Raw genomic sequence first — 24,597 nt, forward strand, 5'->3', positions numbered from 1 at the left:
TTAGAGGAAATTTTATAGTAAATAATGTACTTAAAAATGTTTAAAAGGCCTAATATCAATGATCTGAGCTTTGCCTTTAAGAAAAAATTAAAAGAAAATCAAATTCATCCCAAAGTAAGGAGAAGGAAAGAAATAATAAACTTATGAGCAGAAATCAATGAGACAGGCCAGGTGTGGTAGCTCACAACTGTAATCCCAGCACTTTGGGAGGCCGAGGCAGGTGGATCAGTTGAGGTCAGGAGTTCGAGACCAGCCTGACCAACATGGTGAAACCCTGTCTCTACTAAAAATACGAAATTAGTTGGGCATGGTGGTACATGCCTGTAATCCCAGCTACTCGGGAGGCCGAGGCAGAAGAATCACTTGAACCCGGGAGGCGGAGGTTGCAGTGACCCAAGATCACACCATTGTACTCTAGCCTGGGTGACAAGAGTGAAACGCCATCTCCAAAAAAAAAAAAAAAAAAAAACCAATGAGACAGAAAATGGATAAACAGTAGACAAGAATCAATAAAACCAAAGACCTTAATAAAGATCGGTAACATAGGATAAACCTCCAGAACTCATCTAGAAAAAAGAGGACACATGTTATCAATATCAGGAATGAGATAAGGCACATCACTACAGATCCAACAGGATCTATTAAGAATTTAATAAGGAAATATAACCAACTTGATGCCAATAAATTTGACAACGTAGAAGAAATGGACAAATCGAAGGTCATTCAAGAAGTAGATAACATGAAGAACCCTGTAGCGATTGAAGACCTTGAAATTGTAGTGAAAATCTTTCTCACAAAACTTCAGGCCCCAATGGTTTTATTGGCAAATTCTGCCAAACATTTAATCATTTAAAGGAGAAATAACCAATTCTAAAACATTTCTTTCAGAAAAAAAGATAAAGAAGAAACACTTCCCAATTTATTTCTGAGGCCAGCATTACTATGACACTAAAAGCAAAAGAATCATAAGAAAACTACAGACCAATAGCTCTCATGAATCAGACTTAAAAGTCCTCAACGAAGTATCAGCCACACAAATTCAGCAATATATAAAAAGGATAATACAACATGACCAAATGGGGTTTACCCTGGGGAAACAAGGTTGATTAAACATTCAAATATCAATCAAAGCAATTTCCCATATTGACAGAACAAAAAGAAAGCCCATATAATCATCTCGATAGAAGTAGAAAAAGCATTTGATGTGTCAAATGTGTCACTACCCACTCATGGAGAAGGGAAAGAAAAAGGCAGGAAGGAAAAGACTTCTCAGCACTCTAGGAATAGAGAGGAATTTCCTCAACATGATAAATGGTATCTAGGAAAAACCTACAACTAATATCAACCAATGGTGAAAAAAATGAATGTTACTCCTAAGATCAGGAAAAAGGCAAGGACATCTACTTACATTACTTCTATTTGACACTGATTAGGAGGGACTAGCCAGCATACAGATAGAAAAGAAAGAAGTAAAACCATTTTTATTTACAGACTGCATAATTTTCTATTTTGAAAATCCTCAGTAATTTACCACCCCTCCCACACGGAAAATGTACTTATTAAAACTATAAATGAGTTTAATAAGACTACATACCAAGTTAGTAAGTAAAACTCAACTGTATTTCTGTACACTAACTAGAAATATGGAGTTTTTGGAAACACTATTTAAAGTAGTATAAAAATACTAAATACTCAGTGATAAATTTTACATGTAATACCTGTGCACTGAAAACTACAAAATATTACGGAGATAAAAGATTTTAGTACATGGAAAGATATACTATGTTCAATTATTATTAAAACATTAGTCCTCCCCAAATTGATCTGGATGCAAAAGCCACCCTAAGCCAAATCCCAGCAGACTCTTTTAAAGAAATAAAAATGGACAAGTTGATTTTAAAATGTATGTGTAAATGAAAGGGGCTTACAATAACCAAAGTGATTTTGAAAAAGAACAAATTTGAAAGGTTTACACAAAGCCTCTCCTTATTTGATTTATGAAATAAGTCATTTCCAAACTGATTATAAAGCTATTGTAATCAAGAAGTGATACTATCATAAAGTCAGACATACAGATCAACAGAACAAAATAGAAAGCCTAGAAATCAGCCCACTCTCAGATGTAGTCATTTAGTTTTAGACAAAAGCACAAAAGCAATCCAGTGGAAAATGTAAACCCTTTACAACTAACAGCACTGGAACAATTGGATATATGTATGGAAAGAAATAAATCCTGATCCTTATTTCACACTATATTTTAATTTAGTGTGATTTTAATTTGAGATGGACTGTAGATCTCAAAGTGAAGCTAAAACTGTAAAACTAAATTATGTATGAACTTGGGTTAGGCAAATTATTTCCTATGACAAAAAATAAGCACTAACCATTAAGAAAACTGCGATAAGTTAGACTTTATCAAAATTAAAACTTTTGCTCCTTGAAAGACTATTAAGAAAATGAAGGCAAGCCATGATACAGAAAAAAAAAGTAAAACATATCTGAGACAGAACTGGTATCCAGAATATTTAATAATTTCTACATCTCAGTAAGAAGAAAACAGATGACTCAATTTAAAAAAAAAAGGCAAAAATTGGAACACTTTACCATATAAGATGTAACAACAGCAAATAAGCACAAGGAAGGATAATCAACATTATTGGTCAACAGGGAAAAGTACATGAAACCACTGTAAGTGACCACTACATACTCATTAGAATCACCAAAATTAAAAAAAAGAAAACACATAATACCAAGTATGTGAGGATGTGGAGCAACTGGAACGCTCATATGTTGCTGGTGAGAATGTAAAATGGTATAGTCATTTTGTAAAAGAGATGGCCATTCCTTGTGAAATTAAATACAGACTTACCATAGGATTCAGCAATTCTACTCCAAGAGAAATGAAGGCGTATGTCCACATGAAGACTTCACATCAATGTTCTCAGCTGCTAATTTCATAATAGTCAAAAACTGGAAATAACCTAAATGTCCAACCACTGGTGAATGGAACAAATTGTGATCTGTCCAGACAACAGAATATTACTCAGCAATAAATAAGAATGAACCACAGATATGTTCAGCAAGAATAGGGCTGCATTTCAAAAGCATTATGCTAAATAAAAGAATATAGACACAAGAGACTAAATACTGAATGATTTCATTTATATGACTTTGCAGAAAAGGGAACCTATAGTGACAGAAAGCAGATTAGCTGGGGAGAGGAGGTGATTAATGACTGCAAAGGGGAAGGAGAGATCGTTTTGAGGATGATGGAAATATTCTATATCTTCATTGTGGTGGTAGTTCTGTAACAATACACATCTGTCAAAACTCATCAAATTGTATACTTAAAGGGTGAATTGTATGTACATATATCTCAATAAAACTAATTTTAAAAATAATACTATCTCAGAGATTCCTAGGTAATAATTACTGACATTTACATAATTCAGCTTATGCACGTAAGCTGGTATGATCATGTACCTTGTAATGTTCATAATGTTCCTAATGTCCATTATTGGAATGTAACGTAAAGGACACAGATCAAACCAGAATCACTGTGAAGATTAAATCAGAGGCTTAGAGGTCAATGGTGGAACATGGACCCAGAGGGCTGGCTTTTAAGTCTCAGGAGCTTCCTATAGATGTGGGTAAACACTTCTTTTTCTAGACATCTCAAGTGTTTTATCCTCTATTAAGCTTTTCCTGACAGCCCATCAGTGTTCTCACTGACCCTGTAGTATGGCTTGCAGAAGCCTGGGTTCTACATGATTATCATCACTGCCATGCCTCATGTTCAATTCAACTTAGTGAACCCCAGTTAAGTGCCTTCTGTTTATTCCTTCGACAAATTTCCTCTTTATCATCAACTTCTCTGGAAAACCTTGTCTGACTCTCCAGGCTGAGTAGGAACCCTTTGCCCACTGAAGATTGCATACCACACCTACGTTTAGCACTTGCTGCAGCATCTCGTAGTCTTTGGCTCACCCACCCCTTTCTTATCTGCCTGTGAGCTCTATGTCAGGGAGAACGTTGTGTTGCTCATTTGTTGTCCAGCGCATGCCCAGTGTCAGTTGCACTGCTGGCTCTGACAGAGCACTTGGGAACCACTATGCAGGAGAATCTGGGTGAATTTCTAGGGAGACTGACATAAATGTGATACCATTGTACTCTCAAGGAACTTACAACCTAGTTAGGGAGATAGACACACAAGCCACTAACTGTAACATGGTGTGATCTGTTTGTTTAAAAGCTGTGGCAGAGAAATGTCCTACGTTGGAGTGAATAGGCAGCATGGTATATACATGATGTGCAGGGTGGAATTTGGTAAGTTCTTCCTTTCAGGAACCGTCAGTTTGCTAACCTGGACTTCATGAGAGTGTTTAGTATATATCATAGCCATGTGGAATGGGAAATTTCTGGACAATCTAAATACTTCAATCAAGAACATCAGTAAAGATTCAGTGAGCACCAGTGTATAGGCTGAAGTGTTTTACAAGAAGCAAAGAGTAAGCACAGCTTTTGCTTTTAAGATAGTAGCCTTCAGATAAGAAAATATACCATGAAGGCCTAGAAAGTAAGATTTTTTAAAAAAAGAGAGCAAGAAAGAAAATATTGGATAAGCACCAACAAGGAAGTCTGTGATGAATTGTCAACCCAAGGTCATATCTATTGAAATGGAAGAGCATGGACCTCATAGCACTTTTCTGTCCCTCCCATCCCACAGAATGGTGAAGCTGCACAAGATGTGGAATGGACAGGCTTGTTGACGGTTTGGCTGTTTGTCCTCTCCAAATCTCATGTTGAAATGTGATTCCAAATCTTGGAGGTGGGGCCTGGTGGGAGGTGACTTGATCATGGCGGCAGATTCCTCATGAATGGTTTGGCCCCATCCTCTTAATAATGGGATTATTATCAAGTTATTTCGTGCGAGATCTGATTGTTTAGAAGTTTGGAACCTCCTTGCTCCCACTCTTGCTACTGCTCTTACCGTGTGATTCCTTGGCTTTGCCCTTTACCTTCTACCATGATTGTAAGCATCCTGAGATCCTCATTAGAAGTCCAGCAGATGTTGGTGCCATGATTATACAGCCTGTAGAACTATGAGTCAATTAAACCTATTTTCTTTATAAATTACCTAGCATCAGGTATTTCCTTATAGCAACACAAAGAATGGCCTAATACAGAAAATTAGTACCAAGAATGGAGTGTTGCTATAAAGATACCTGAAAATGTGGAAGCAGCTTTGGAATTGGGTAATGGGCAGAAGTTAGAAGAATTGGGAGGGCTCAGGAGAAAACTGGAAGATAAGGGAAAGTTTGGAATTTCTTAAGGACTGTTAAATAGTTGTGACCAAAATGCTGATAAAAATATGGACAGTAAAGGCCAGGCTGAAGAGGTCTCAGACAGAAACAAGGAAGTTATTGGGAACTGGAGTGAAGATCGCCCTTGTATACCTTAGCAGAGAACTTGGCTGCCTTGTGTTTGTGCCCTAGGGATCTGTGGAAGTTTGAACTTAAGAGTGATGACTTAGGGTATGTGGTTGAGGAAGCTTCTAAGCAGCAAAGCATTCAAGAGGTGGTATGGCTGCATCTAACAACCTACCATCAGATGTGGAAGCAAAATAGTTAAAGTTGAACTTAAAAGGGAAGCAGAGTGTTAAAAATTTGGAAAATTTGCAGCCTGGGCCTGTGGTAGGGAAGGAATCCAAACAGCCTGTGGAGCAACTCCTTGCTAGAGAGATTAGCAGGACTGAAAGGGAGCCAGGTCAATAGGGGAAAAGGCCTTGAAGGCATTTGAGAAATCTTCAAGTCAACCCCTCTCATTACAGCCCCAGAGGCCTCAGAGGGAGGAATCATTTCAGGATCCAGGCCCAGGGCTCTTACTGCCTTATGCAGCCTTGGGATACTGCTCCCCTCATCCTGGGGTGGAAGGGGTCAGTTCTGGGGATTAGTGCCCTTCCTCATAAGAGAGATCCCAAAGGACTTCCTTGCTTCTTCCCCAGGGGAGAACACAAGTGAGAAAACAGCCATCGATGAACCAGGAAGCCAGGCCCTCACAAGACACCAAATCTGCTGGTGACTGGATCTTGAACCTCCCGACCTCCAGAACCATGAAAGATCCACTTCTGTTGTTTGTAAGCTGCCCAGTCTATGGCATTCAGTGATAGCAGCCTGAATGAACTAAGACAGTCCTGCAGCTGAAACTTCTGGGAAGCAGAGAAGATGCCACCTCACCCTTCTCCCAACATGCCCCCTACATTCCAGACTGTGTGGGACAAAAGCCAATGACCAGTCCATCTGAGTGGAATGTCTTTTTCCAAGAGCTGGTAATGCTCGGATTTGAATTTTCCAACTTCATTGCCCCAAAGTGTGAAAAACAACACCTTTACCCTATTGAACAAAATGCTTATACAGGGATTCCAAGAACCTGACAGACCCCTGGGGTATAAAAAGCATTACATCCCAAATGTTTTGGTGTATACCAATACTGATCCTGTCATCTCAGAGAGCGAGTCGTGGAAACACACAGCCCTGGGGCCCCAAATCTGACCCCACAGACAAGGGCGAGCATCCCTTCTGCACAAGCATGGGGGGATCTTAAAATCATACAGCATTAGAAAGGATAAAGGGCTTAGGGGGCATCTAATTCATGCCACAGGTGATGAAACTGAGGCACACTGAGGCTCGCAAAAAGGGGGTGACTCCCCCAGAGACAGCAGAGAGACAGTGACAGAGCTGTGTCCCAAGCTCAGGGCCCCCAACCATCCTCCAGCTCTGCCTAGGAGGCCTGACGCTTCCCACCCCGCTGCTTCCACTTCTCTCAGCCAGGCTGGAATGTGGCGAAAGCCACAGGCCTAATTTCAGGATTCAAAAGCAATTAGGGGAGAGCTGACAAAATCTGATCTGGGTGAGGATTGTCATGCTGACCCGTGATGTGGGTTATTGTACTCTAGCTCAGGAGATCATGGTCAGCCAGACCAGGTCAGCTTTTCTCCTGGAAGACAACAGCCCCTGCACTGCCCCACATGCAGTCTTGCAAGCTGGTGGATAAGTGTACCCATGACCTGGTGTACAGTATGAGACACAGTCTTTTCCAGCTCCTTGCAGAAAAGCCAAATCCAACCAAACCAGCTGGATAAAGGGGACTCCTCTGCCCTCACCTCTTAACACTCTCCCTTTCTCTCACTCTGCTCCAGCCGCCCTGGCCTCCTCTCTGTTCCTCAAGCACGATGGGCAGGCTCCTACCCCAGGGCCTTTGCACATGCTACTCTCTCTGCTTGGAGGTTCCACGTAGCCACAGGGCTCACTGTGTCATCTCTCTGCTCAAGTGTCAGCTTCTCAGTGAGGTGGTCCCTGACTGCAATCACTCCTCACCCCCTGATCTTCTTTTTTTTAATGCACTTTTCACATTTATACACATATGCTTAAATTTAAAATTCATAAAATTGAGCACTCAGTTCCTCATTTGATTAGCCACAATTAAGTGCTCAATATGGCTACTAGCTATCATACTCAAGAGTGTAGACACAGAACATTCCCATGGCCACAGAAAGTTTTATTAGATTGCACTGATTTAGGAACAAGTTGGTTTTTCCCTCTGACCTTGGGATAAAGCAGTCAGTGGCTAGAAAGTGGTGCAGACAATTGAAGAACGGGAGCCGTGGGAGACAATGACCTGGCAAATGGTCAAAAAGGAGTTAGGCAAGGAGAGGGGAACTGGGATTTAGCGATCACAGGAATAAAACTCAATGTGATTGACTAACACCCTGCCTCCAAAATGTACCTAGGGATTAAGGTTTTTTAATTATTATATACTTTTTTATTGAGGTGTAATTAGCATACGATAAAGGTATAGATTTTAGATGCTGAATTTGATAAATTCTGTCAATGGCAACACCTGTTTAACCATCCCCAAAACAAAACAGAATATCTCCATGACCCCCGAATTTCCTTCACATCCCTTTCTCAGCCCCTTGCAACCACATTCTGACTACAATCACTATGGATTAATTTCTTCTACTCTTGGATTTTATATAAGTGGAATCACATAGTATGAATTTTTTGGGGGGTGGGGCTTAGACTTCTTTCATCAACATCATGCTTTTGAGATTCATCCATCTTGTTGCAGGTATCAGCTGTTGATTCTGTATCATCCTGGCGTCCTACTCTGGCGACTTGTTTCACGGCCCTCCCCCGACAGGTTTATTATAATTCCATCTAAATGCTTCCCGTCGACACCAGGTGATATGCTTTGGCTGCGTCCCCACCCAAATCTCATCTTGAATGGTCCCATGTGTTGTGGGACAGACCTAGTGGGAAGTAATTGAATCATGGGGGTGAGCCTTTCCTGTGCTATTCTCCTGGTAGTGAATGAGTCTCAAGGGATCTGATGGTTTTATAAAGGGAAGTTTTCCTGCACAAGTTCTCTTATCTGCTGTCATGTGAGATGTGCCTTTCACCTTCTGCCATGATTGTGAGGCCCCCCCAAGCCACGTGGAACTGTAAGTCCATTAAACCTATTTTTCCCAGCAAATCACCCAGTCTCAGGTATGTCTTTATCAGCAGCATGAAATGGACTAACATACTAGGCTTTTGTTGATGCCAGGACAGGGGAAGGAATAGGAGGCGGGAAGCTGATGGAGTCTAATGCCCCCCCCATTATGTAGGAGACCATCTCCCTTCATGACATCTGTACATTCAGGTCAAAATATCAGAGTGACATGAGCTGAAATGAAAGTGCTGTGAGAACCACCTCTCCCATCAAAGTCTACAAGCAGCCTTGAAGATGGCTGGTCCACTCACAGAGCAAGACCTCAGGGGTCAGGATGTCTCAAGGCGACCTTCCACCTCCTCCACCGTGCTCAGCAGGAATGAACCCCACCGTCTCTCCGCATCACTCCCACCTCATACTCCCCACACCAAAATGGAGGTGGTGGTGAGAATGAGCATCTGTACATAAAATTCCACCTCCTGATTAATTTTCATCTTCAAAGAAAATGTTTCCAGCTGGTCATCAGCCAACAGCAGTTTCCAACATTGTAATACCAAGTTTCTCTGTCCTCCTCGCCACCACCCCCCCCATTTCCCATACAGTCTCATCTCAAAGATAAGACGAGGATGAGTTTGTATTAATGGTGTTGCTCACAGAAAAATCTTGCGTAGAAATAAAATGTTTTTCTGCAGGGTCAGTTCTCACTTCCTACTGTAAGCTTATTCCTTACCAAGGGTGACACCAGCAGTCATAAACCCAGGTCACAATGAACTGTGGCCACTAACACCGAGCAGAGACCGTGTCTGAAATCCCAACCCACTCCTTTCCCCAAAGACCAACACTTTCCTTTTTCATGAGATGTGAGCCAGCAAGGAGAATAGGAGGCTCGCTTGCTTATGCCTGCAAAAAGGCGTCCTTTGCCTTCCTAATGAGGACAAATGCAAGCCATCCTGACACTACATGTGTTAGAGTATTACCCAGGGAAATGCTAATGCTGGCTGAATAATAAATGAATATTGATTTATGGCCCCAGGTGAAATTGAAACAGTCACTCTTGTCTTGAGAACTTTTCATCACCACCCTCCCTGCCCCCAACCAGCAGATGAGAAAAGCTGGCAGAGGTAGAGGAAATTGCGCCAAGCCTGAGCCCTCCATTTCCCCTGGTTATTAAATTATATTGACAAATTACCATGGATTCACATTCAATGGCTTCACAATTTTTAAATTAGCATCAGACCATTTTGATGTCTGGAGGGTCAAGAGTTGGTGTTTAGACAAGCAGGCCAGCAGCCAGAAAGTTCCCCAGCCAAGACACATCAGGGTCGTCAGTGGGCTTCCTGGCAGACTGCGGCACCCTGGTCTCCGACATTTTCTGGCCGGCTCGCCAACCTGCCAGGTGAGGCCCTGCAGAGCACCAGGAAGGGAGCAGACAACCAGCTCCAGGGTCACCACGAAGCTGAGGCTGGTGGGATCACAGGAAGCCACAGCAAAAGGTAAGGCAGCAGCAGCTGAGGGCTACGACGACCTCCATGACAATGAGGGCACTCTGAGGCGCTTGGCTGCCTCTCCAAGCCATAGCCCAGCTTCTGGTCAAGGAAGCACCATCAGTTTGCTGTTTTCTGATACAAGAGAAGGAATCAGTCTTAAGGACAAACCATCCAATCCCTGAAGGTTGCCATGGAATCTGAGATGAGCCACCCTGGTTGAGCTCACACACCTTCCTCCCTGGTGACCGTCGGGCATTTAAAGGACCAAGCACAACATCCCCTCAACAAGCCCCTCGCAACACGGAGGCACTGCCGTTCCTGAGGAGCTCCGCTCCGTGACGGAAGGAGGACCTCTGGCTGCCTGCTTCTGCTCCCTGCACTGGTCTGAACACCACACCAACACCCCAGCATCTAACTAGAGTTCCTTAAGTAACAATAACAACAGCACAAGCCCATACTATTTATTCAACGCCCATCAGAGATGAGGCTCTCTTCCAAATGCTTAATAAATGATTCCATTTTATTTGAAACATAACTGTCACAAGATCCCTGCGAGGTGGAAATTACAACCCTAGAAAAGTTAAATAACACTCTCCCCAGCCTTCAGGTCACCCAGCTAGTCAGAGATGCTGAAGGCATTCAAGCCCGCACCTGTCTGGCCTAAAGTCCACTGCCCTTTACACTTAAAAAGACATGTACGATGCTTTTTGAATGTTGTCTGATGGCCCTGAATTTGAACAGGAAGCCCAAAATGACAGATCAGAGAAAACACGATTTTTGAGCTTATTAACAATTTTGGGCCAGGCATGATGGCTCACGCCAGCAATCCCAGCACTTTGGGAGGCCAAGGTGGGCAGATTACCTGAGGTCAGGAGTCTGAGACCAGCCTGGCCAACATGGCAAAATCTCATCTCTACAAAATACAAAACACAAAAAAATTAGCTGGGCATGGTGGTGTGCCTATAATCCCAGCTACTAGGGAGAGGTTGAGGCAGGACAATCACTTGAACCCGGAAGACGAAGGTCACAGTGAGTGAGATCGAGCCACTACACTCCAGCCTGGGTGACACAATGAGACTCCGTCTCAAAAGAAAAATTTGGTTTTTTGGCAAAACCAGGACTGAAGGACATGAGTCCCACTCAGGGTCTGAGTGCCTAGCACAACGCATGCAGGAAAAAAAAAAAACACCCTCACCAAGGCGAATAACGAAATTCTCAGAACACTGAGGACAAACAGAAGATCTTACAAGCTCCAGAGAGAAAATACAGGGTTTTTTTTTTTTTTTCTCTCTCTCTCTTTTAAACAAGGGATTATTAGAATGGCATTAGTCATCTCAAAAACATTAGAAATTACAAGACAGGCTGAGCACGGTGGCTTACACCCATAATTCCAGCACTTTGGGAGGCTGAAGAGGGAGGATTATTTGAGCCCAGGAGCTCAAAACCAGCCTGAGCAACACAGCAAGACCCTATCTCTAGGAAAAATTAAAAAAAAAAAAATTAGCCAGGCATGGTGGCATGTGCCTATAGTCCCAGCTTCTCAGGAGGCTGATGCCCCTGTGTGTGTAACTGACGTATATATTCATGTATTAGGAACAGGGAACACAAAACCTAATGCAAGAAAGGAAAAGACAAATCACTGGAGACTACAGGGCTCAGCTATGAATAACAATTACAACAATAACGACAACGTTAAATCTTGATCTAACCAAAATAACACGTAACTATACTGGAAAGAGAGGTAACCGGGCAATGGGGGAATGGTTAAAGGGCCAACCAGAGTAGGAAGTTCATAAATCATGCTGATAACAAAATTCAAGCAGCAGCAACCTGCACGTGTTACTCAGAGGTGTGGAGGTTGAAAAGAGTTATAAATGGTTGCTCTACGAGGGAGTTACTTTTTATAATAAGCCTTGTAGAACAAATGGCTATTCAAATTATATATGTGACTAACTTGGATAAAAACAAAAACTTGGAAAATATTTTAGGACAGTAATTTCTGGCTGTATCAATCAGTTCAACCACAGAAAGAGAACCAGTGAGAGACACACAGGTGCTCCTTGACTTACAGTGGGGTTATGTCCTGATAAACCCATCGTAATTTGAAAATGCTGCAAATTAAAAATGCACTTAATACACCTAATCTACTGAACATCCTGGCTTAACCTAGCCTAAACGTATCCAGAACACTTACATCAGCCAACAGTTGGTCAAAATCATCTAACCCAAAGCCTGTTTTATAATCAGGTATGGAATATCTCATGTAATACATTGAACACTGTACTGAATGTGAAAAACAGAATGGTTACATGGGTCCTTGAAGTATGTTTCTGCTGAATGCATATCACTTCCACATTCTTGTAAAACTGAAAAATCCTAAGCAGAACCATCATAAGTTGTGGACCATTTGTAGATTCAGAAACGTATTACAAGGAGTCGGCTTGTGGGATTGTGGGAACTGGCTAGGTGAGTCTGAAGTCCATAGGCCCAACCAGCAAGAAGGGCAGGCGGGGGTTTTCAGAGGCAAGCTGAAGCTGCTGCCCTAGGCACAACTTCTTCTTCCTCCAGGAAACCTCGTTCTGTTTTTAGGGATTTCAACTGACTGCATCACGCTCACCCAAATTATCAAGGATAATCTCCTTTACTTAAAGGCAACTGGTTATAGATGTTCATCGCACCTGCAAAATACCTTCAAAGCAACATCCAGCTGAGTGTTGGAGTGAATAACCAGGGATACATGCCCCTCACACTGGGTAGCACACTGTGGCCTGCTCCATGAGAAAGTCCCCTTGAAAGCACTTATTGGCCACCAGGCCTGAAGAATCCTCTGAACTCTCAGATTTGTACCTATCAGGGCTCCCTCAGAGGTCCTCACATGGCAGGGTGTGAGTTAGGCCAGAATCTGCAAACCACACCTAACACCTAAAAATACAACATGGAGAAGCTCTCTGCAGAACACCCTTCATGCAAAATACCTTTGCCAGCTCCTTACATAAATGAATATTTCATCTGCCTTCATTTAAAAATAAAACAGAAAAAAGAATTAAGTGCCAACAGCTAAAACCAAAAAGATAAACACAAAGCTCATTTACCTGCCCTCAGAACCGAATGTGAACAAAATAAAAGGAAGGCACTACAACAGATGAGAGCTTAGATCTAGAAAGCAAACCAAGAGGTCGGATCCACAGAATCAAACACAACTTCTTCGAAAAGACTAGGACATACAAACTTTGGGCAAGGTTGCTTGAGAGAGAAAGCAAGAGCACAAGTAAACACCATCAGCAACAAAACAGGGCATCTAAATACAGATGGATTTGAGATTTTACAAATCACAAGTAATATGAGCAACTTTGATAAATTTGAAAACCTAAATAAAATGGATATTGCTACAGAAACAAAATTTGAAAATTCTTACAAAAACAAACTATAAAATATACTGGATCTTCAAAAAGTAACAGGCCCAGTTTTACAGATAAATTCTACTAAAACTCAAAAGAACAGATAGTTCTTACATTAGAATCAGTACACCAGAGCACAGAAAAGTGGAAAAGCTGCCTAGTTCATTATACGTGGTACAAAGAACAAGAACTTTAGACCAATGTTACTTAAAAGCACAGATGCAAAACGCCAAACAAAATAGTAGGTTGAGTCCAGCAATAGACTGAAAGAATAATACTCTTTGACCAAAGAGGGTTTATCCCAAGAATTCAGAGATGCCTCATCAGAATATCAATTAATTTGAAATAGTCACATCTTAAAGGAAAGCAAAATCTCAGTATAAACAGAAAAAGTATTCAAAATTCAATACCTATATATATAACCAAACAAGCAAACCTCTTAGCAAACAAATAGAAAAGTCTCTCTAAACCCAGCAACAAACCACTTTTGGTAACGAAGTTATGAAGCCCTTCTGTTACAGTAAGAACCAACAGAAGGGTATAGGATAGCACCCTTACCACCAACACTATATTGAAAATCTTGGCCAATAAGAAACAAAAAAGGAAATAATACAGAATTTGAAAAGAGAAACAAAGTGGCATTATATAACATATCTGAAATAATCCATTGATAAGAATAAAACTAATTTTTAAAAAGTCAGCAAGGTTGCAGATTAATGAGAACAATATTCAAGTATCATTAGCTTTCTTATGCAGTAATAATTGAGAAAATTAATTAAATACAAACAATAGCAATAAAACTCACAAAATATAAAGGAATTACCCTGATAAAAATTTCACCAAAGGACATAAAAGAAAACCTTAACAGAGAAAGATGAAATGGAAGGGAGGATTCAACAGTTAAAACAAGTCAATTCTCTCAGAATTAATAAATTAAATGCAACTTCACAAACACCCCAAAAGGATTTTTCGTTAAACTTGGCAAACTAGTTTTGAAATTCGTATGGAATACTACCAGTGCAACGTTAGTCAAAACCACTTTGAAAATCCAAGAAAAGATGGTGACCAAACATTAAGACTCACTGTAATTACAGGAATTTTAGAGTATGATTCTAGAACAAAATGGACCCATGCATCCACAGAATGGAATGGCAAGTCCAGGGACAGCTGTGCACCTATAAGAACATGGCACTTGATGGAGGTGGCCTTTGAAATCATCTCGGGCAAGTTGTATATTCATCTGAGAAAAAGAAAAACCAAATTGGATCCCTACCTCATACCAAACACAAATTCTAGATGAATTACAGATCTAATTTTAAAGTCTAACCTTTAATATCTTTTAAAAGATAATATAGGTATATATCTTCATGGCATCAGGGCAATAGACCTTCTTAAACCTCTATATCCTCCCTTGCCAAACAAAAATAAACCACCACAAACTCCCATTAAAAAAAATTGATAAATTTGATCACACCAAAATGGAAAGGGTGGGAAGATTTCTAATGGCAACAGATAGACAATATTAAAAGAAAACTAAATATTAGGAGAAATTATTTGCAATGTGCATATGTGATGGTTAATATTGAGTGCCAACTTCATTAGACTGAAGGATGCAAAGTATTCTTCCTGGGTGTGTCTGTGAGGGTGTTTGCAAAGGCGATTAACATTTGATCTTGAACTTCTGATCTCAGATGATCCCCCTGCCTTGGCCTCCCAAAGGAAAAAGAGATTAACATTCGAATTAGTGGACTGGGAGCAGAAGACCTAATCAGCAGGCAGAAGAAAGTGGAAGGAGTGAACTTGCTGAGTCTTCCAGCCTTCATCTTTCTCCCTTGAACTTGCTGGGTGCTTCCTGCCCTCAAACATCAGACTCCAAGTTCTTCAGCTTTTGGACTCCTGGACTTACATCAGTGAACTGCCAGGGGCTCTCGGGCCTTCAGCCACAGACTGAAGGCTGCACCATCGGCTTCCCTACCTTTGAGGTTTTGGGACTCAGACTGGCTTCCTTGCTCCTCAGCTTGCAGCTGGCCTACTGTGGGACTTTACTTGTGATCATGTGAGTCAATACTCCTTAATAAACTCATTTTCATATACACACATTTCCAATTAGTTTCAGTAATCCTATTGAAATGGGCTATCTGATCATCCCAGGCCCTTGTGGGGGCTGAGAGATTCTGAGACCAAGATGAACTAAACACAGGGAGAGTCAGAACATGGAAGCCAGGCTGACTGTGGGTGCTTGTGAATGTTTGGTATGAGGTAGGGATTCAATTTGGTTTTTCTTTTTCTCAGATGAATATACAACTTGCCCAAGGTCCCTCTAGAGAACCCTGACTAATACAACACAGAACAAGACTGGTACCTGGAACATATATAAATAACTCCTAAAAACCTGTGAGAAAAAGATAACAATAGATAAATGGGCAAAAAATATAAAGCAGCAATTTATAAAAGAGGAAACATAAAAAGTCAGCAGATGCATAAAAATATAATCAACTTCACCAATAACCAAGGGAGAGCATATTAAAGTGAGATACCATTTTCCACCCATTAGTCTGGAAAATTGTGATAAGTTTGAAAATATAAAGTGTGGTAACATTCTGAGAACATGAACTAGGGCAGCCACACTAAAGGGCACATGGCAAGATCTATAAAATGAAACATGGGCATACTGTACGATCCAAAATCCATGTTTACCCTAGAGAAACACCATCCACATATGGTACACACTACCATGAGAGTATGACAATGTTCATTCTAACAATGCTGGATAAGAAACTGGAAACTACCCAAATGTCCATCAACTGGGGAATGCCTAAAGCACATACATTTATATGATGACCAATTCACATTATAAATATTATAGATCTTAAGACTATGTTGAGTAAAAAAGTTGCAGTGTGGGCCGGACGCGATGGTTCATGCCTGTAATCCCAGCACTTTGGGAGGCTGAGGTAGGTGGATCATCAGGTCAAGAGATCAAGACCATCCTGGCCAACATGGTGAAACCCCGTGTCTACTAAAAATACCAAAATTAGCCGGGCGTGGTGGCAGGCATTGTAGTCCCAGCTACTCAGGAGGCTGAGGCAGGAGAATCATTTGAACCCGGGAGGCAGAGGTTGCAGTGAGCCGAGATTGCACCACCGCACTCCAGCCTGGTGATAGAGCAAGATTCCATCTCACAAAAAAAAAAAAAAAAAAAAGTTGCAGTGTGTTATGTGCAACATCCATCCATGGAATAACCCACAATGTTATAGTTCCTATATGATTATGTATCATACAATAATTGAGGGTAATGGTGAAAGGGGTCATATTTATGCACATGGGCTGCCTCATCCGCACATCATCTGTTCACATTCATCATCTCCACAGCACAGAGGGCATATGAAGTTCAGACTATGAATGAGGGTGAATAGTTTGGGACAAGCCCCTTTTGCCATCTTTTTCTCTTCCACAGGGGTGTAAAAATGTCCACAGCAAGGTCCCAGGCAGCCTCTGTTGGGGATTCCCTGAAAGATAAACTCCTCCTGGTTATACCCCTTTCCTAAGTGCGGTACTAGCTTACTGCCTGCTACAGCCAATGGCCACGTGCACATGTGAATTCACTCAGCAAACCTTTATTGAGTTCCCACCCCATGCCAGGTCCCATATTAGGTGCTTTGTTGAACAGCGAGTCTAGTCCTCCAAGAGTTTACAGTCTCTTTTGAGAGACAAGAAGACAAACAATTACAATGCAGTGTGCTGAGCTACTCCAGCATGAGGTGTCATCAGAGCGCCACCAGCTGGGTGATGTTTGGGGCATTCAAAATGGGGTGGGGGGCAGGGTTAGCTAAACTCGATGGCTAGCAGGCCAAAGCCAGTGACAATCTCTCACCAGCGGTGGTGGGGAAGTGTCGAGGACCACAGCACTTCACGGCTGTTTCTTCTTACAACCCTCTCTGAATACAGCCTCCCTCTTCAGAACAGCCAGCGCTACAGATGATCAAGAAGCGGTTCCAGGGGTCCCTCCTGAACACAACTGACCTTCACAAGCACCCACAGTCAGCCTGGCTTCCATGTTCTGACTCTCCCTGTGTTTAGTTCATCTTGGTCTCAGCATCCCTCAGCTCCCACAAGGGCCTGGGATGATCAGATAGCCCATTTCAATAGGATTACTGAAAAGTGAAGAATTTTTACTCAGTTTTCCAAAATTACTTCCCAAAAAAGCATCAAGTGTTTCCCTAACAACTTTGGTAACAAATACTCATATGCTGGTCACAGGCAGAAAATTCCCAAGTGACTGCATGGCTCCTATGATAGATGGAGGCTAGAACACATGTCATGTAGAGGGGCCCTCATGACTGCCAGAGCTCATAGCTGCCACTTTGCGGTGCTAGGATGTATTGTGTACACCACATAATCAGGAATATTTCAGAGCTTGGGAAATAAAACAAAGCATTCAGTATGATTCTCTCCATTAGCTAGACAATCAACAAAACCACCAGAAATGTTATGAGGATCATGTTGTTCATATTATACTTAGGAAACTCGATGAAAAAAAAAAATATTTTCCTTAAACTGTTAAACACCTTTTAAAACATCTCCTTTCTTTAAAAGATAGGAAGGTGTTCTCAAAACCTTACAGGGAGAAAGAAGAGCTAAGTTAGTTTGTTTTCACATTCCAGACAGAAAAATGAATAGCGAAAGATTCAGTCAGTGTCCCAAGGTCAAGTAGAGAGGCATTTCAAGAGCAAAGCACTCAGCCTTGATACTCCCATACCCATCTCTGACGAACACCAGAGTCCTGAAATACACAGATGCCTCTAGAGCAGGCTGATGGCTGGAGAGATAAGCTTGTCTCCCTCGCCCCACTCTCTTCTCCATTTTTCTTTCCCTAACCCAGCACCCCACTAGGATAAGTCTCCAAGGCCCACTGGGGTGGGGAGTTCACCCCATTCAGTAGAGTATGGAAAAGTCCTAGACTTGGAGTTTTCTCAGAATCTTCTGAGAGACTGAGTCTCGGGAACGTATTTCCTCCATCAGGAAACTTAGCCAGTTGTATTAGCTTTTCATGGAGGCTTTCAGATCCCAAATTCTGTGGTACTTCAGGAGATACTCTGTGGACCAGAAAGCGCCCTCCACCCTGTAAAAGACCTAGTTCCACTCCCCCTGTGTCTCTGACACTGATATAATGTAGTCTGGAAGGAGTGGTTTTATTTATCTGAGGATCTGTTTCCTTGTTATTAAATGGTAATGTGTCTAACGCCTCTGCCTACTTCAGAAACACCTTGAAGGTCTATGAGACATCAAACTAAAAAGCTCTTTTTCGCTTTTTACACAAAGAGGCTTAATAGACAAAACAGAGTAACATGGCAGACAGCTCACAGACATATCACATCCTGCTTAAAATCCAAGGTTTCCAGAGTGAGGAAAAGAGGACCAATCAGAGACTCTTGTACAGTCATTTCCTAGGTAACACTTGAACTGACAGACAAATCCTACTGTAAGCAGAAGATGGAAAGGATAAGCCGCCCGTGCTTCCAGAGGTTTACATGGTTAGCACCCTCCAGCCCATGGCACCTGCTGGCACTTTATGGGTGTTTCTGGCAACTGCATGAGATCAGCTGTGGTTCAGCAAAGGCTCCTCTTGCTATCTGCCTCTGGTGACAGCTGTTATATTTAGCCTACTATTTACACTTTCCCCTCTTATCATACACTTTGTCTTCTTCTTCTTGTCTACAGCATCAATTTCAGCAGTGAGGTCAACATCTCAAGTACTGAGTGTATGTGTCACAATCAGGAAAATAAAACCTCACTTCACAGCACCTTACGATATTTAGCCTACATGGATCTGAGCAGAATTCCCATTTGGCTTAGTAACGGGAGATGGTTTGTGGCCAACCACACTCCCTGGGTGCACCCGAACTGCACATACTCAAAGTGTACACCTTGATTAGCATTAAAATATCTTAATTATGATTAATATAATTAACAGACTAACATATCTGTAACTGTCACCAAAAGCCAGAGACTATTTCCATCACCCCCAAAAGTTTTCCTATGATTCTTTAATAATTCCTTCCTCCCTCCACCTCTAGCCTCAGGCAACCACTGTCTGCTTTCTGTCACTATAGTTTGTATATAAAACTTTAAGTAAATAGAGTCATATAGTATTAAATATATACTCCTTTTTGCCTTGCTTCTGGTACCCACTTCACTATTTTGAGACCCACCCACATCACTGCATGGGTCAATAGTGTCCTTCTACCACCGAGCAGTCTTCCACTGTGTGAATGCATCACGATTTCTTTGTCCATTCACCTGTTGACACACATATGGGTTGTTTCCAGTTTTTGACATTAGAAATTAAACTGCAATAAACATTTTTGTAGAAGTCTTTGTGCAGATATATATTTTCATTTCCCTTGGGTAAATACCTAACGATGGATGGCTAGGTCCTACACTAAACGGATATTTGACTTTTTAAGGAAACTGGATTGTTTTCTAAAGCAGCTGTAACATTTCACTCTCTCACCATCACAGCATAAGAGTTCCAGATGCTCCACACAAATTTTTCGTTTTGGGGGTTTATATTTTATTTTTAAATTTTGGATATTCTAATGGATGTGTAGTGGTTTAATTTCTAATCCCCCAATGACTACGGTAATGTTGAGTATCTTTTCATGTGCTTCTTGGCCATTTATCTTCTCTTGTAAATTATCTGTATAAATCATATAAGCCCATTTTCTTATTGGGTTGTTTGCCTTAAGCTATTCTTTACATATTCCGGATACCAAACCTTTGTCTGATATATATATATCATATATATATATATATATATGCATATGCTGTCTGTGCTATCTTGTCATTTTCTTAATGGTGTCTTGGAAGAGCAAATTTTTTTATTTTGATGAAGTCCAATTTTTTTTTTTTTGACTTATGGTTCAAGCTTTTGGTGCCAAACCTTTTTTTTTTTTTTTTTTTTGGCGGGGGGGGAGACGGAATCTCGCTCTGTCACCCAGTCTAGAGTGCAGTGGGATGATCTGAGCTCACTGCAACCTCCGTCTCCGGGGTTCAAGCAATTCTCCTACCTCAGCCTCCCAAGTAGCTGGGATTACAGGCACCTGCCCCACCACGCCAGCTAATTTTTTCATTTTTAGTAGAGACAGGGTTTCACCACGTTGGCCAGGCTGGTCTTGAACTCCTGACCTCAGGTGATTCGCTCGCCTTGGACTCCCGAAGTGCTGGGATTACAGGTGTGAACCACCATGCCTGGTCTTTTGGTGCCATGTCTAAGAAAACTTTGCCTATCCCAAGGTTGCAACAATTCTCTCTTTAGTTTTCTTCTAGAAGTTGTATAGTTTCAGGTTTTACATTGAGGCTTATGCTCCATTTTGAGTTAGCTCTTGAATAAGGGTTGATGCCCATTTTTGTCCATATGGCAACCTGGGTGACCCAGCACCATTTGTTGAGGAGACTTTCCTTTCTCCCATTGAATTACCTTGGCACCTCTGTCAAAAACCACTTGACTAGATACATGTAGGTCTATTTCTGGATTAGATATTCTCCTTGTGTGAGTACGTCCTTAGGAGTACAAAGAGAGTATCAAGTCCAGAAATAGACCTACGCATATCCCCCACCGGAACTGGGCACTGATGAAAGTGGATTATTAACAGAAGGGAGGGAGAGTGCCGCTCCCCTTCCCCCCACACACATTCTCTCTCCTTTCCGTCTGTTAATAATCCACTTTCATCAGCGCCCAGTTCTATTCTGTTTAGAAGTTGGTAGGTTTTTGCTCTAGGATAAATGAAGAGGTCAATCTTGCTGAGGAAATGGAACTGTCTTGTCTTGAGTAACAAGAGTTAAGATGGTACTGACAGTCTGGCACAATGATTTCTGCTTCTCTGTGCTGTGCTGAGGAGATGGTGATGGGCAGATGTTGAGGGCTGTGACTACATATGATTGTTTTTAAAAACTATTAATTAATAAAACTCCCAAATGAAACTCAGAGTTACACATGACAGCGTGTCATACTAGAGGATGAATCTTTCCATTGCTGATGGCGGATCTCAGAATCATAGGTGATGCTCAAGAAGGAGCCTGCAGCATTACCCATCCTGAGCTGAGAAGAGCGCCCCTGAAGGCTTTTCCTGGACTGTTCAATACAGCCTAATCTTCTAGAACTAGAGGCGCCAAAAGGCCCACCAACTTGCTTGAAGCCTCTCCTCTACTCCAACGGCCATGATGTAAGCCAACATTCCTTTCATAGTCATATGCTAAGCACATTCGCTACATCTTTTTATTTTCTTAACCATCCTATACAGAAGTTACCATTATTATTTCCATGTTATAAAAAAGCTGAGGCAGAGAAAGATTAAATGGCCAGTTAGGACGTGGCAGGGTTGGGCTTTCTCCTGGGCATACTTAACCTCTATGCACCGGGGCCCCCAGGCACCCACTGGTGCCAAGAGAACCCTCAGGAACTCACTCCCACGGGTGAGGCACTTGCTTCAGAAGACCCCCGGCAGACACACTGACTGCGTGGGCAGCAATCCTGGGACACCGTTCACCTGGACGCTGCCTTTACTGCTGCTGCCCAGGTTCTCCGTCTGTCTGTTAAACGTTTCCTGCCTCCAAAGGGATGCCATGAAGAATCTACTGCCAAGGTAGGCTGAGGGAAGGCAGGGATTGAACTTGGATGTGTCAAAAGGGAGGCAAAGGAAAGGATGAGTGTCTTCAGAGAACACTTTCACGAGTGGCAAAGTCAGGGGAGGGGCTGGAAGTCAATACCTGGGAAGTTGGCTTGGCCACAAGTGGCTAGGAGACACCCGAAAAAGAAGGCATGCGTGCAGAAGCCACATTTCCAAGGAGGAAAGGAGGAGGGAGCTCAGAGAGTTCAGGTTGGGAGGGGAGAGGTCCTGAGTGGGAGGGAAGGATGAGTGAGAGGACAAATGGCACGTTGTACTGAAGCCAAGGGTGTGGGGAGAAGGCAGGCGAGGCTGTCTCCATCCTCCTCAAGGCAAAACTCACTGAGAGCAAGATAACAAATGGCTGAAGAACATATCAATCACTCCTGACATCCCAAGCTACAGGCGGAATGCTGAGCATGGTGCATACACAGAAGCCTGCGATGAAAGAATCACAGTCCCCGCTGCAGGTGGGAAATCCCTGAGAAAAGTTCTTGGCTGGGGGCTTCCAAATCGTTACACAAAATTCGGAGAGGCCACTGCTTTGGCCTGAGCTCCTGCACTAGGCCCCAACAGACCAGACCAAACCAGAATGGAGTCGCTCATGCTAAATACCACATAATCAAACTGAAACTTCAGGAAGCAGACAGATCCCAAAACAGACTATTTTTTCCTGAAAACGGAAGATTCCAGTCTACCTAAGTCAGTGTCACAAGAAAGTCCCCTCTGCTTTAATTCATACAAAAAAAGTAATTTAATGTAACCCAATGTTAACCAGTCTGCTTTTCTTCTATTTTTGTTTCCTTGTTCCCACTGCATGAGGCCCACTATTCTGCCATTGCCCTGGGAAGCTCCCATCCTATGTTACAGAATGGAGGATTCCCCAATTCACCAACTATGAATAGAAGTCGGTTAGATCTGTAACAAAATGTGTTGTAATTTCACAAAATCCAAGCCTTAAATATCTTTTTTTTTTTTTTTTTTTGAGACGGAGTCTTGCTCTGTCACCCAGGCTGGAGTGCAATGGCACAATCTTGGCTCACTGCAACCTCCACCTCCAGGGTTCAACCGATTCTCCTGCCTCAGCCTCCCAAGTAGCTGGGATTAGAGGTGCCCGCCACCACGCCAGCTAATTTTTGTATTTTTAGTAGTGACGTGGTTTCACCATATTGGCCAGGCTGGTCTCAAACTCCTGACCTCAAGGGATCTGCCTGCCTCGGACTCCCAAAGTGCTGGGATTACGGATGTGAGCCACCACACCCGGCCCCAAACTTAACATATCTTTGACAAGAGTTCTATTTCCAGTTTTGCTCAGGAGCGTGGAATCCCATCTGAGGCTCCTGCGGGAACAACACTGACCTCCACAGGTCCCACAGAGCCAGCCTGGCCTCAAGAGCAGGACGCGCCAGGAAACACGTGTTGAATGGATGCACCAGTGGACAGGAAAGGCCACCTTGCCCAAGCCACAATCCACGGGGACTGGAGACCAAATGACGCTAACTACTGCAGGGAAATGAACAACTGAAAGGGGCCCCCTTTTATCGCTGGAGGGAAGCTGCTTGGTTCTAGTGAATGGGAAGGAATTTTAGGCAAAAACTCAGGGAGGAGACAGACAAGGAGAGCTTGGCAGGGGAACCTTCCTAATTAATTAAGACAGAGAAAACAAAATTTTGCTAAGCATCATTTCTGACTTACAACACAAAGTCATTTTTCCTTTCTTCCTTTTCCCTCCTCCTTTGCTCTCCCTATTCCTTCCTCTTTCTACCCAGAGACTCTCCTATAAACAGGACACAAGAGTATGACAGAGACCACAGGTGCACACAGAACCTGGGACCTCCTCTGCGGCTCTGCCTGGAAGCGCCTGCTCTTCCTGCACCTCCTCCCACAAGGCGCCTGCCTTGCCCACAACCACCCTTCCTTCATATGTCGCACGGAGTGTCTGCTTACTGGGGAAGGTCCCCACATACCTCCCGCTACTCCAGGCTTGACAAAAAAGTTCCTCTGTGTTCTCATGTGATCGTGTCTATTATAGCTGTTATTACTACATATTCAATGCAGCAGCTCTCCCCAACTGAGTCCTTGGGAGCAAAAGCCAAGAGGAGCTCAGTCTCTCCCCAACTGAGCTCCTTGGGAGCAAAAGCCAAGTCCTCTAAGAAGGGCTTTGCAGTGCAATGCAAAAACTCTAGGCATTATTGCTATTTGACTCTGAATCCCACAAAAACTCTAGGCATTATTGCTATTTGACTCTGAATCCCAAGTGCCTAGACAGAGGGTTTGTCTGGAGATGAGCAATCAAATGGTAGCAATTATTAGTATCCACATATGGTCATGTATTATTTATTGCCAACATGTGACTGTTTATTACTCTAATTATAATGATAATCAGCATTATTGCCACATGACCACTTAAGGAGCCTGGGCCCAGACACTGGCCAAGAGCCCAAGGTAAAGAGGTCACAGTCCACTCAAGGCAAAGGGCACTAATGAGCTGGTCATTGATTACAGAGAAAGTTCAAGGGCAAGGATGGGACTCCTAGAACCTTAGCTTCAGAA

The 24,597-nt window shown here is 42.5% G+C and overlaps 1 protein-coding gene across 1 annotated transcript in view; it reads right to left on the bottom strand.

Moving 5' to 3' along the window:
• Nucleotides 1–24,597, bottom strand: part of TMEM163 (transmembrane protein 163) — a 259,626-nt gene that overhangs the window by 17,031 nt on the left and 217,998 nt on the right. The window lies entirely within an intron of this gene.

The sequence above is a fragment of the Macaca mulatta genome, chromosome 12 (genome assembly GCF_049350105.2).
Source record: "Macaca mulatta isolate MMU2019108-1 chromosome 12, T2T-MMU8v2.0, whole genome shotgun sequence".
NCBI classification, from domain to species: Eukaryota; Metazoa; Chordata; class Mammalia; order Primates; family Cercopithecidae; genus Macaca; species Macaca mulatta.